Here is a 12249-nt window from a genome sequence, read left to right on the forward strand (position 1 = left end):
CCTTTGTTTTTATCTCATTACTACTGCCTTCCACATTATAAGTGTAGTTTCTTCTAATCATTTTTTTTTTTTAATTTTTTTTTTCAACGTTTTATTTATTTTTGGGACAGAGAGAGACAGAGCATGAATGGGGGAGGGGCAGAGAGAGAGGGAGACACAGAATCGGAAACAGGCTCCAGGCTCTGAGCCATCAGCCCAGAGCCTGACGTGGGGCTCGAACTCACGGACCGCGAGATCGTGACCTGGCTGAAGTCGGACGCTTAACTGACTGCGCCACCCAGGCGCCCCTTCTAATCATTTTTCACACACTGAACCTTCTAATGGATGTTGAAATTGGATAGGATATAATATAAATGGTTATCCGGTTTACATTTTGTGAGCATGAGGAAGAGATATTTTCATTGTAGGGGGGGATGCTTAATGTTTAGAATTTCCTCCTCTTGGGTCCCTGCTAAATTAAAGCAATGTTGAAAGATTATACCTGGGGCGCCTGGGGGGCTCATTTGGTTAAGTGTCTTGACTGTGGCTCAGGTCATGATCTCACGGTTCATGAGTTTGAGCCCTGCATCGGGCTCTGTGCTGACAGCTCGGAGCCTGGAGTTTGCTTCGGATTCTGTGTCTCCCTCTTTCTCTGACCCTCCCCTACTCATGCTCTTGTCTGTCTGTCTCTCTCTCTCTCAAAAATAAATAAACATAAAAAAATTTTTTTTAAAAAAAATCATACCTGCTGTTGGTCATACAGAGGCGTGGTTTTCATTGCTACTCCGTGCTGATGTGTTTCTGTTTTGTTGTTATTTTAAATTTGTCCCTCAAGACCATTTTGACATTGGGGAGGTTTAACTCTCTCCCATACCTCAGGAATTGATGTAAATCTCAGCCTTGTACAGATATCCAGGAAACAGGGTAGGGTGGAGAGAATGAGCACTGTTCCTTTTAGACATTTGTAAAAATATTTCTTGGTGGAGGGAAGTTGAATTAATTTAAGAAAAGCAGGGGAAATAAAGGAAGAGAAAAGGAAAACGGGTTAATCTTGATGGAAGAAAAGAATCTCCAAAAGGTTCTGCTGGCAGCATGAAGTTTAACCAGCGATGAGTTGTGTTGAAAATACTTCCATCTTTATAGAACAGGGTGTTTAAAGCTGGTTGGAGAAACCTCAGTCTGAGCCCTACGTGCAGTCCGTCATTTATTGTCGTGAGTTTTGTTGACTGTTGGGTAATGACACGGACCACGGGTTTTTGATGCAGAAGTTTGTCTGGAGGTTTTGCAAATTTTACTTGCCTCCTTAAAAGTTTGGATGAAAAAAAGAGTTGGGATGATTTTTTTGTTAAATTCTCTCATAGTCGTTCGCAGCCATGGCTGTACATTAATCATCAGTAGGAAATCTTCAAAAGGGAGGAGTCCTGCCCAAAACTTGTGGAATCTGGTAGGATGGGTCTAATTCATTTGCTCTGAAACACAGTGTTTTCTCCCCCAGGGAGTCTGAAGTATGTCCAGAGTTGAAAATTGTGTATAGTGTAGTATTTCTTTCTTTCTCTACATCGGCCTCTGTAGAAATTATAAGAGCATTTATCCATTGAATTAGAAGATAATCTACATAAGAGAAGTTTTATTAAATCTCTGGACAGACACCTCTGTGTTTATAGGTTTGCCTTCTGTAATTGGGGAAATGTATGGACCTCTGGTTTGGACTGAGTGAGACCATAGCATAACCTTGTAAGAGGCACTTCTTCCTGGCACACAGGACTGCAGTGTGTAGATTCCTTTGGTATGTTTTCTCCTTCCTATTTTATTTTTATTATTATTATTTAAAATTTTTTTTTAACATTTATTTATTATTGAGAGACAGACACAGAGCACGAGCAGGGGAGGGGCAGAGAGAGGGGGAGACACAGAATCCGAAGCAGGCTCCAGGCTCCGAGCTGTCAGCACGGAGCCCGACGCGGGGCTCGAACCCACAAACTGCGAGATCATGACCTGAGTTGAAGTCAGTCACTTAACCAATTGAGCCACCCAGGCAACCCTCTCCTTCCTATTTTAAAAGTCACTGTAATCATTCTCCTTTTCAGAAAACACAAAGCAATATCTCAAGGAGATTTTGAACATGCTGGGTCTTAAGAAAAAATAACAAGTGTTTGAAGTGGATGATGCTTTTTCCTTATTTGTTCCGGGTTAGGCACTCTCCCCTCATGAGAACGGAATCTGTGTAGTTTGAGACATCAGACTTGGATGAAGAAGGGTAAATCATACTTAAGGGCCGGCTACTCTGTGGTTTGCTTATGAGACTGTGCTAAAGGAACAGCTGACCACAGAAAATATGGCACTGAATTTGAGTTGTCTGGAACTGGTTAGAAATGAAATGTCTCTATTCGAACATTCTCTAAGTTTGTCAGCTTTTCATAATTTTTATAGGAAAAATTCTAGCTTCTTATCCTGGATGAGCCTGTCCCCAAATCTGGCTCCAATTTTTTTTTTTTTCCTGTTCAATTGCTGAGCACATTTTGCTGTATGAAATCATTATTGGCTGTAGGTTAAAAGTTACTGTATAACTTAAATGTCAGAATTCAAACCAAGTATACATGGTTTTGTTCAGCCAGATTTTAAAGTGAAATCTAATTCAAGTTCTTGGCTAAAAGTACTTTCCACATTTATCAAAGTGACACATAAACTGAAGAAATACAATACATCTAAATACCAGGTGTTACTGAATCCTGGCTTTGCAGAGCAGTAATAGAGCTAAGGTCAGTCTGTCCCCCAAATAGTCCAATTTATTCATGTTCTTCAAAAAAGTATCTGTGCAGAGTAGTTGGTTTCTTCCATCCTCTGTAGATTTCATCCTTTGTTTTATTCAACGTTTATTTATTTTTGGGACAGAGAGAGACAGAGCATGAACGGGGGAGGGGCAGAGAGAGAGGGAGACACAGAATCGCAAACAGGCTCCAGGCTCCGAGCCATCAGCCCAGAGCCTGACGCGGGGCTCGAACTCACGGACCGCGAGATGGTGACCTGGCTGAATTCAGACGCCCAACCGACTGCGCCACCCAGGTGCCCCTCATCCTTTGTTTTAAAAAGTGGCTTAGAGTCTGTCAAGTGCGGAGCTGAGTTTTGAGGGCATGGAAAAATCTGTTGATGATTTTCTTTAGTTTTGGACTTCATCTGAGTTGCATATTGGCGGGTTTATAAGGAGTACCCCAGTGGTTTTATCATTTATTGCTTGGCTACCTTTTCCCCAGACTTGAATTGTTATAGTGAGGGGAAAGGCATTTGAAATCAGAAACCTTTGCTAATTTCCTTCTTTACCTTGAGTAAGTCACTATGTCACTTTCAAGATAAAAGGAGATAATGTAACTTCTTTCTTTCTTTTGAGACTAGGTCATTGGGAAACTAGGGCAGGTGAGAAAACTGCCAGAATTTAGGTTGGGTACTTTTTTTCTTTAGACCACAAATCTTAGTTAACCTGTATGGTGTGTCTGAAGTAGAGTTCTCAACCACTATCTTCAGTATTTAGTAATCCGGGTAGAATCCTGCTGTGGAAGTTGAACAAAACATAAACAATAAAGGAATACACAGCTTTATTCTGTAGTAAGTGAAGGTCTAGTCTAATACTAAGGTAGTATAGGATAACTTTGAAAGTTTTGATTAAAAAAAAAATATATATATATGTAATTATGTATCATTTAAGCTTCTAGGCAGTTTGCCGTTACTGTCTTATTTTCTCCAGATTTGAGCTATTTTGTAATTTCAGTAAGCATTTGAAACATAAATATTTTAATGGTCATTGTACAGATTTTTTTTTTTTTGAGAGGGAGAGCACATGTGCATGAGTTGGGGAGGGGCAAAGGAAAACAGAGAGAGAGAGAGAGAGAGAGAGAGAGAGAGAGAGAATCCCAAGCAGTCTCCATGCCTAGCAAGGAGACCCCATGTGGGGCTCAATGTTATGACCTTGAGATCATGACCTGAGCTGAAATCAAGAGTCAGACCCTTATCCGACTGAGCCACCCAGGCGCCCCTAGGTTGTTTTTAACGGAGTTATGGTCAGTGTAGCATGAACTATGAGTGTGTGGTGTGTATTTAGACTCTGTGTTGACTGTGTTCTGCACATAAGCTGGCATTAACGCGTTATGTCCACAGTTAATTTGTCCTAGCCCATGACCTCTGAAGAGCTGATCTGTATGCCTTATAAGGCTTTGTTTCTCAGCCCTTCTCAGTAAAGCAGCATTACTTACTTTCATTTTTCTTTCCTGTGTGGGTTTTGTTGATGTTGTTGTTGTGAATTTGAAAATGCGAGATAGATAGATGGAAATAAGACAGTGGGAAGAAAAGAAGATGAATCAAAAGGAGAAGATAATTAGTTGCATAATGTAGATTGGCTGTATGTTGATATCATCTGTGCTTGGTAAAGGTAGAGGATTTTGTGTTTACCGTGTTAAGCTGGTTTTTTTTTTTTTTAATCAAATATGTGCTGTGCACCAAGCATACTAATCTAAGCACTTTATATAAATTAATTCTCCTACAACTCTAAGGGCAGTATTATTATCTCCATTTTACAGACGAGACTAAAGTCACAGCTGATAGTGTTGCAGAGCTAAGATTGATAATCTGGGTCTGGAGCCCTTGTCTTAATCACTAATAGAGCCATCAGGCCGAGGAAAAGAAGTTGGTATTGACAGAATGAGGAGAGGAGTCAGGACTCTATCCAGTAACATTATTCACCTCTCTAAAGCTTAGGATTGGCTGTGAAAGGAGTAGAAAATGCTCATTTTATAAGTTGGATGGATTGATGTAAATGTAACAGAAAAGAGATTGCACTCAAATTTACAGGCATCTTTTTGACATTTGGAATGATAGGAGGATGGCTTTCCCAGGTGAGAAGATACTAAAGTTGTTTGCATACAGACTTTTTATATTAAACATTGACTCAGTGGGATATCAGCAGTTGAGTAAGTACAGTGTATTAGTCATCTATTGCTGTGTAACAAGTCACCCTAAAACGTAAAGGCTTAAAACAACATTTACTCTGCTAAAGTGTCTATGTGATTTGGGCAGGGCTCAGTAGAGGCAGCTCTTTGTTTCTGTGAGTGTCAACTGGGTGGCTTGGGTTCGTGGACCCCTTCCAAGATGGCTCACTCATCGCGGTCAGCAAGGTGGTGCTGGCTTCACCTGAGACCTGAGCCAGGGCTGTGGGCCAGGGTTCTCCGTTCTTCTTCAGTTAGGCCTCTCCTGTGGCTGGGTTCCAAGAATAAGCATCACCTATTAGAAGACTGCTTTCTTGATAATTGTTCACCGAATGAATGACAGGATCTCATGCTGTTTTCTTGCTCCCGTTGGCTGACTTGGCAAACTTCCACTGTAAAGTTCATGTTTCTTCTCAGGGTCTGGTAATCCCAGGTTCTGAGAACTACTTTTGAGAAAGTTTTTGAAATCTTGATCTAAAGATTGATTTCTCCATTCAGTCACATTTCTGTTTCTAGTAAATTACCCCCAGTCACTACGAGCCTGCAAAAATCATCTGTGAACCATTCAATAAACAGAAAAAACTTTAGAGAACTTTTTGTCTTTAGTCTCAGTTGCAATGAAAATTAACATAATTTCCTGTTCCTAGATCTGGAGATGGTGTAATAATGAGTTCACCACCTGCTATTCTTGAGTTGTGAGTTAGTGTCCCTAAAATGAAGATCTGGATTTTTCTCTTGACATGAGGCAGAATAGTACATAAATTTCATCTGTTATTTAAAAAAAAAAAAAAAAATTATTTCCTCTAAGCTAGGCATTGTCCTAGAATAAAACACAGGTCCCTGTACTCCTTAAACATATATTCTAGTGAGGACAGACTGACAAAAAACATAAGTAAATATAATGATACAGTTGTAGTTTCTTTGGATAAAGGGATAAACTCTAGCAGAGTGAGTGGTTTTACAGGTGTGAGGGTGGGTGTCGGAGCTGGAGTTTTAAATAGCGATCATTGTAAAGTAGACATTTGAACCAAGGCTTAAAGAGAGGGCTAACAATATGGATGTGTGGGGGAAGGGCATTCCTGGCAGAGGGAACAGCCAGTGCAAGTGCCCTGGGGTTGGAGGTGTGACTTACATGTTCGGGGAAAAGCACGGAGGTCAGGGTGGCTGGGCTGAAGTGAACAAGGGGGAGAGAAACAGGTGATGATGCCGGAGAGGGAAGATGGATGGGGGTTAAGTTTAGTGAGGCCTTGGTCATTTTAAGCGTTTGGGCTTTTACCATTTTTTTAGAAATAGGGAGCTGTCTGAAGGATTGAACAGAGGAGTGACATAATAATCTGACCCAGATTTCAAAACAGTCACTCCAGTTGCTGTGTTGTGAGTAGGCCGAACCTGGCAGGCAGGAAGACCAGCTGTACCATTGACTTCTCTGTGTCCCCCTTGGGACACATGGTACTTTTTGATTTATAGAAGCATGTTCACATCTGTCATTTTTTTTCTTTCTTTCTTTTTTAATGTTTGTTTATTTTGAGGGAGAGGGACAAAAATGTGAGCAGGGAAGGGGTAGAGAGAGAGGGAGACCCAGAATCCCAAGCAGGCTCCAGGCTCCAGGCTCTGAGCTGTCAGCACAGAGCCTGACGTGGGGCTCGAACTCACAAACTGCGAGATCATGACCTGAGCTGAAGTCGGACGCCTAACTGACTGAGCCACCCAGGCGCCCCAACACATCTGTCATTTCACTTGAATCTTTGAGAAACGGAAATATTTGTTATTTTTCCTCTTTTACACGTGAGGAATTGGCAGCTCAGAGAAGGTAACCAGCTGTCCCAGGGCTACTCAAGTGGGGAATCTCGGAGCCACCCCTTGAACCCAGACCTCCTGACGCCAAAGTTTATGCTCTTTCCGCTCTCCTCCGTTAAAACTGGAAGAACTGCATGCTCTTTGCAGCTTCAAGTGATTTCGCGTTTTCACGGGTGGGTGTCAGATCAACAGAGCGGCTGCAGCTTGTGGCTTCCTTCCGGAGATGAGAACCAGTATGATTCTTACCTGCTGAGATGGCTTGAATTTAAGATTGACCTACTTGTACCATAAGGAAGCAGGTTTGCAAAGGGTGGGATGGATTTGGAAATGTGCTGTGTTTTGTTCAGCTACTTGGTATGAACATTGGCTGTGTCATATCTTAACGATTAAGTGGCTTCACAGTCATCTAAGACAGTCGTTGGCTTTTAGAATTTTGTAAATGAAAGAGTAAAGTAACAATTCTCCTAATGCCTTGTCTGGAATTTTGGATAATTGAAATTATTTGTGGTTTATTAATCTATGCTTTCAGGCCCCTTGGCCCATAACCTGAGCGGTTTATTGGTGTAATGCTGATTTGTGGTTTAAAACCGTTGTATCTTGGGGCGCCTGGGTGGCTCAGTCGGTTTAACGGCCAACTTCGGCTCAGGTCATGATCTCGCGGTCCGTGAGTTCGAGCCCCACGTCGGGCTCTGTGCTGACAGCTCAGAGCCGGGAGCCTGTTTCAGATTCTGTGTCTCCCTCTCTCTGACCCTCCCCTGTCATGCTCTGTCTCTCCCTGTCTCAAAAATAAATAAAATGTTAAAAAAAAAAATTAAAAACAAAAACAACAAAATGTTGTATCTCCTCCAGAGTAGCCTGTTTCTGATCACAGAGATGTAGGGACTGTCACTTTCTTAATATTTGTTAGTTTATTTAAAATATGGAATAGAACCTAATTTAAGCTCATTATGAGAAGAGTTTGATTAGACTATTAAGGTTATCAACTATACACAGTCATTGCCCTTATCACACTGACTCTTACTGTGACTGAGCCATCTCTTTGTATCAATAGACATTTAATTTTTCTGGGGCACCTGGGTGGTTCCATCGGTTAAGCATCCGGCTCTTTTGTTCAGCTCATGATCATGGTTTGTGGGATTGAGCCCCGCATTGGGCTCTGCGCTGACAGCTCGCAGCCTGCTTGGGATTCTCTCTCTCCTTCTCTCTCTCTGCCTCTCCCCTGCTTGCTGTCTTTCTTTTCTCTCTTTCTCTCTCTCAAAAAATAAATAAAAAAAAAAAATTAATTTTTCCAGAATTAATGAAAAGAGACATTGAATGATTTAAAATTCTCATGTCAAGAATCTAAAAGTTCACATCAACAATTTTCTCTTACTTCTTTGTACATTTGGCCATGATAAGAACTGTCAAATTCCTTGTTAATACTTGTGGTGTCACAGTTGTATCTAAGACAGTCTTGAATTCTGGCAGTGAAATAAAGCTCTTTCATGTCTTTCAAATATTAACAAAACAAGGAAAATAGAAATCTGCAGTTATTCAGATGATTAAACTAGTTTCTGTAGGTCTTTTCATAGGGTTCAAACATTTGTAGTTTCGTTTGAGCTGAACTGGACAGTCGGCTTGCCTGTAGTTTAGCTTACGAGAAATTTCATTTTAAGACTTAAAAAAAGGTGTACGAGGAATGGAGGCCAAATGACAACAACAGCCAAAAACAAATAAATAAAAAATTTTAAAAGATTGTTTACAAAGTTTCTTGATATATTGCCTTTCAAAATACATTCTCGTCCAACGGGTAGATAATAAATGAGGCTAAAAAAAGGTGCAAGTTACTAGAGTAGCTCCGTGACAGGTAAATTGTCATTACCCTGTGAAATCATTACCTGTGTGGGCAGTAGTGACAACTAGTGATCACTTGTGAGCCAGACCAGTCACCGTCCAAACTGATGTCCAGCAAGTGCAGCTGCCAAGTGACTGTGGCGCAGCCCAGCCACACGTGAAATAAACTAAACTAAACTAAACGCAAGGCGTTTGCTTGTAACAGCTGTAAATTGTCGATTGAAACGCCTGCCCGTCTTTTGGTGCAAATCATCCAAAGAACAATGATCAGGGGCACCTGGGAGGCTCAGTCAGTTGAGCGCCCGACTTTGGCTCAGGTCTTGATCTCACGGTTTGTGAGTCTGCTGTGAGCCCAGAGCCTGCTTTGGATCCTCTGTCCCCCTCGCTCTCTGCTCTGGCTTGGGAGTTAATTGTGGGAGTTATCGAGGGAGCCTCCTTTTTAAAGGCTTACACCCCTTAGCGAGGATGTAGGGAAGCAGGGGAGCTGTTCTGGTAATCTGCTGTTTTTTAAGTAGTCTAGGTGACTAGGAGATGATTGTAATACCAGTTTGTGAAAGACAAGGGATAATCATACCGGGGAATTGAACAGTAATCATAGGGAAGATTCCGCTGTAGAAAGGGATAGGAAAGGGGTCCCGGGTTGGCCCAGTCAGTAGGGCATGTGACTGTTTATCTTGGGATTGTTAAGTTCGAGCCCCATGTTGGGTGTAGAGATTATTTAAAAAAAAAATCTTAAAAATAAATAAAGTCTTTAAAAAAATAAATAGAAAAGGAAGAGATATGATGCCTGAGAGCCAAAATTAAAACAAGAACAAAACTTGCTAGTTTATTATTTGTTTTAAAGTTTATTTATTTATTTTGAGAGAGAGAACGAGAACGAGCAGAGGAGGGGCAGGGAGAGGAGGAGAGAATCCCAAGCAGGCTCCACACTGTCAGTGCAGAGCCCAAAGTGGGGCCCGAGCCCACGAACCTTGAGATCGTGACCTGAGCCGAAACCAAGAGTCGGCTGCTTAACCGATGGAGTCGCCCAGGCGCCCCAAAAAACATGCTAGTTGTGTTTCTGTTACTTGAATAAGTTGCTAGACTCAGTGATACTGTGGCAGGCAGGGCCATCTGTAATCCAGCCTTACATTATCGTCCTGGTCCCCTTTCTTTCTCCTCTGTTTCTGAGACCCCTTCTTGCTGTGTGCTTACATATGCGTGTGTCCACCCTCACAGCCTCTCCTGCTTGACTTCTAGTTCCCTGAGCATACCCTGTTCTCTTCTACCCGTGTGCTTGTTTCATACACCATTCCGTCTATACGAGTGTCTTCCTTCACTCCCCCCGCCTTTTCCACCTGTTTGTTTACTGCTTTCCATTTAAGATAACTTTGCGATCCTCTTAGTAAAGATCAGGCACCTTAGCTATATGCTGCCATAGCATTCAGCATTAACCTTATTATGGCATTAATCACTCTATTATCTTTTATCTGTATCAATACCCGCCCTCCCCCTCCCCCCCCACCACACATTAAACTGCAATTTGATCTTTACCTTTCTTTTATTTTTGAGTCTTTAGCATCGTACATGGTTCCTGGAACATGATAGGTATTTAATGCATGTTAAATAAATGAATCCGTCATTCTGAGAAATGTCGTCAACATAATGCAGCAATGTAGTTCCAATCCTAAGTCCAGGTCTTGGCTTCTTTAATTACTTAGAGCATGACCTTGGTCAAGTTGTTAAAACCCTTTGAGCCTCAGTTTGTACTTACGTGTTCATTCCCTGATACGTAGTAGGTGCTCAGAAAATGGCAGCTGCTGTCGTACTGTATTTGCATCTTAGAAGAAAAGAACATTTAACAATCTTGTGACATCTGTATGGTCAAGATGGGAAATTTTGGACTGTGTGATAGAATTAATTCAGAAATGGTTAAACTTAATTTTTATAAGGCTTTCTCTAGGGCCGTGCACCATGGCTCAATTTTTTTGTTCTGCTCTTCTCAATATTTGAATAACAGTTCAGTTGAGGATGTTGATGGCATGCTGATCCTTGCTTAAAAGGAGAATTTCTTTTGCTAATTAGGCTCCTAGAAGTTCTTGACTGATTAGTAGGCCGAATGATATTTTTAAAGGAGTGGATGTAAATCATTCTGCTGGGATCAGAAAAGCTCAATTATATAAATTTAGGATTGGAAGAGGGAGAGGAAGGGAAAAGAAGGGAATGGTTCAAAATCAGTTTGTGAGGAGAGTTGGGATTTTGATTAAACCAGGCTCGGTATAAATAACTTCTGATGTAATTGCCAAAAAAAGCCTATGTGATATTAGACCGCATCAGTGGAAGAAGAATGATCTAGAACGCGGGGAGGAATTATCTGTTCCATCCTGACTCGTCATGACACCTGAGAAGTACTGTGGTCGGTTCTGGACACCACTCGCGAGGGGCGTGTTGACAGGAGAGGGGCCTGACACTGTGTACCGGAAAGTAGAACGTGGGGAAGAAACCACAACCTTGAGAAAGAGAGCCTGCGGGGAGGTGTTCTGTGTCTTTGGACATTGGAAGAAGGCTTGCTTATCTTTTTAGCCTTCTTCTGAATAGCCACAGAGCCCAGAACTAGCACCCAGAGGGGAAAGTTAGAAGGAAGCACATTTCTAGTTAAAACAAGGGGAAACTAAGCTCTTTGAGTAGTTAAGGCGGTCTCTGGAGGGGTTGAAGGCGAACTTGTCCCGAACCGGGATGTTATTATGTGGATGGGTCCCTAACACAGTGTCGGTGTTAAATTAACTGAGATTCTGTAAACTGAGGAGAAAGGTCTTAACTTTGTTTTGTTTACAGCGTACGTTCCTAAGTCGAATTTTTGACACCACATTTGAAAGATTTAGAAGTAAAATCCTTTTCAAAAAAGTAAGTTGCAAAAAGGAAAAAAAAATCTGCAGTTATCATCACCCTGTGTTTGTCTTCCCTACAAAATTATCATTTACTGCTGATCTCATGTTTTCTTAAATACTCACCAAGCCAAGTTTTCCTTAGTTAGCTACCCCACTAGGCCTTTCTCTTCCCTTATTTGCAGCAGGGTTGGGATTGCTGGCGACATTCTGTCTGAAAGATAGGAATGGGGACAAAATGTATCCTCGGCTGTAGCAAAACTAAATGTTCCTCAAGGCATCTCATTTGGTGGTATACCTTTGAAGAGTTTACAGGACGTCCAAGTGCTACGGCATGCTGTGTGAGGGCCACTGGACAGCAGTGACTCTGGGGGGAAGAACTGAGGAGATTGGGAAATATAATAAGAGCTCAGAAGAAGATTCTAGAAAGGTGTACCTGCTTCCTGTTTCCCCCTACACTGCTTTCCCCAGATGTGGAGGCAAACTGCCATACCCCGGAGAACTCCTTTTCTCTTAGAACCTCAGGCCCTTAATTGTGTCCCTTTCATCAGCCTTACTTTCCTTTAAGTAGAGTCTGGCATCCCTTCTTTTGTGTTTCCCTAGGGAGACTGCCTTTGTGTTTCATTTCAAGAGGACTATAGAGCTAGTGTAAATTGTGTGCGTGGCATTATACAATAAAGTGCGCACACACAAAATATCTTACTGGTGAGCCAAATTTCTGAGCTCATGATTAATGCATTAAACGTGTTTAACAACTATTGCAGTATTTGCTTTATATGTGTGTGTATGTATCTCTACATACA

At 41.7% G+C, this 12249-nt stretch overlaps 1 protein-coding gene and 1 long non-coding RNA gene across 4 annotated transcripts in view; both read left to right on the top strand.

Moving 5' to 3' along the window:
- ATF6 (activating transcription factor 6) overlaps positions 1-12249 on the top strand; it is a 205610-nt gene that overhangs the window by 56558 nt on the left and 136803 nt on the right. The window lies entirely within an intron of this gene.
- On the top strand, positions 294-12055 carry LOC147572434 (uncharacterized). Its single transcript, XR_015245840.1, has 2 exons — positions 294-2822; positions 3043-12055. It is a non-coding gene; the product is annotated as an uncharacterized LOC147572434 (long non-coding RNA).

This window comes from Puma concolor, chromosome E4 (genome assembly GCF_028749965.1).
Source record: "Puma concolor isolate L17-30 chromosome E4, mPumCon1.1.hap2, whole genome shotgun sequence".
NCBI classification, from domain to species: Eukaryota; Metazoa; Chordata; class Mammalia; order Carnivora; family Felidae; genus Puma; species Puma concolor.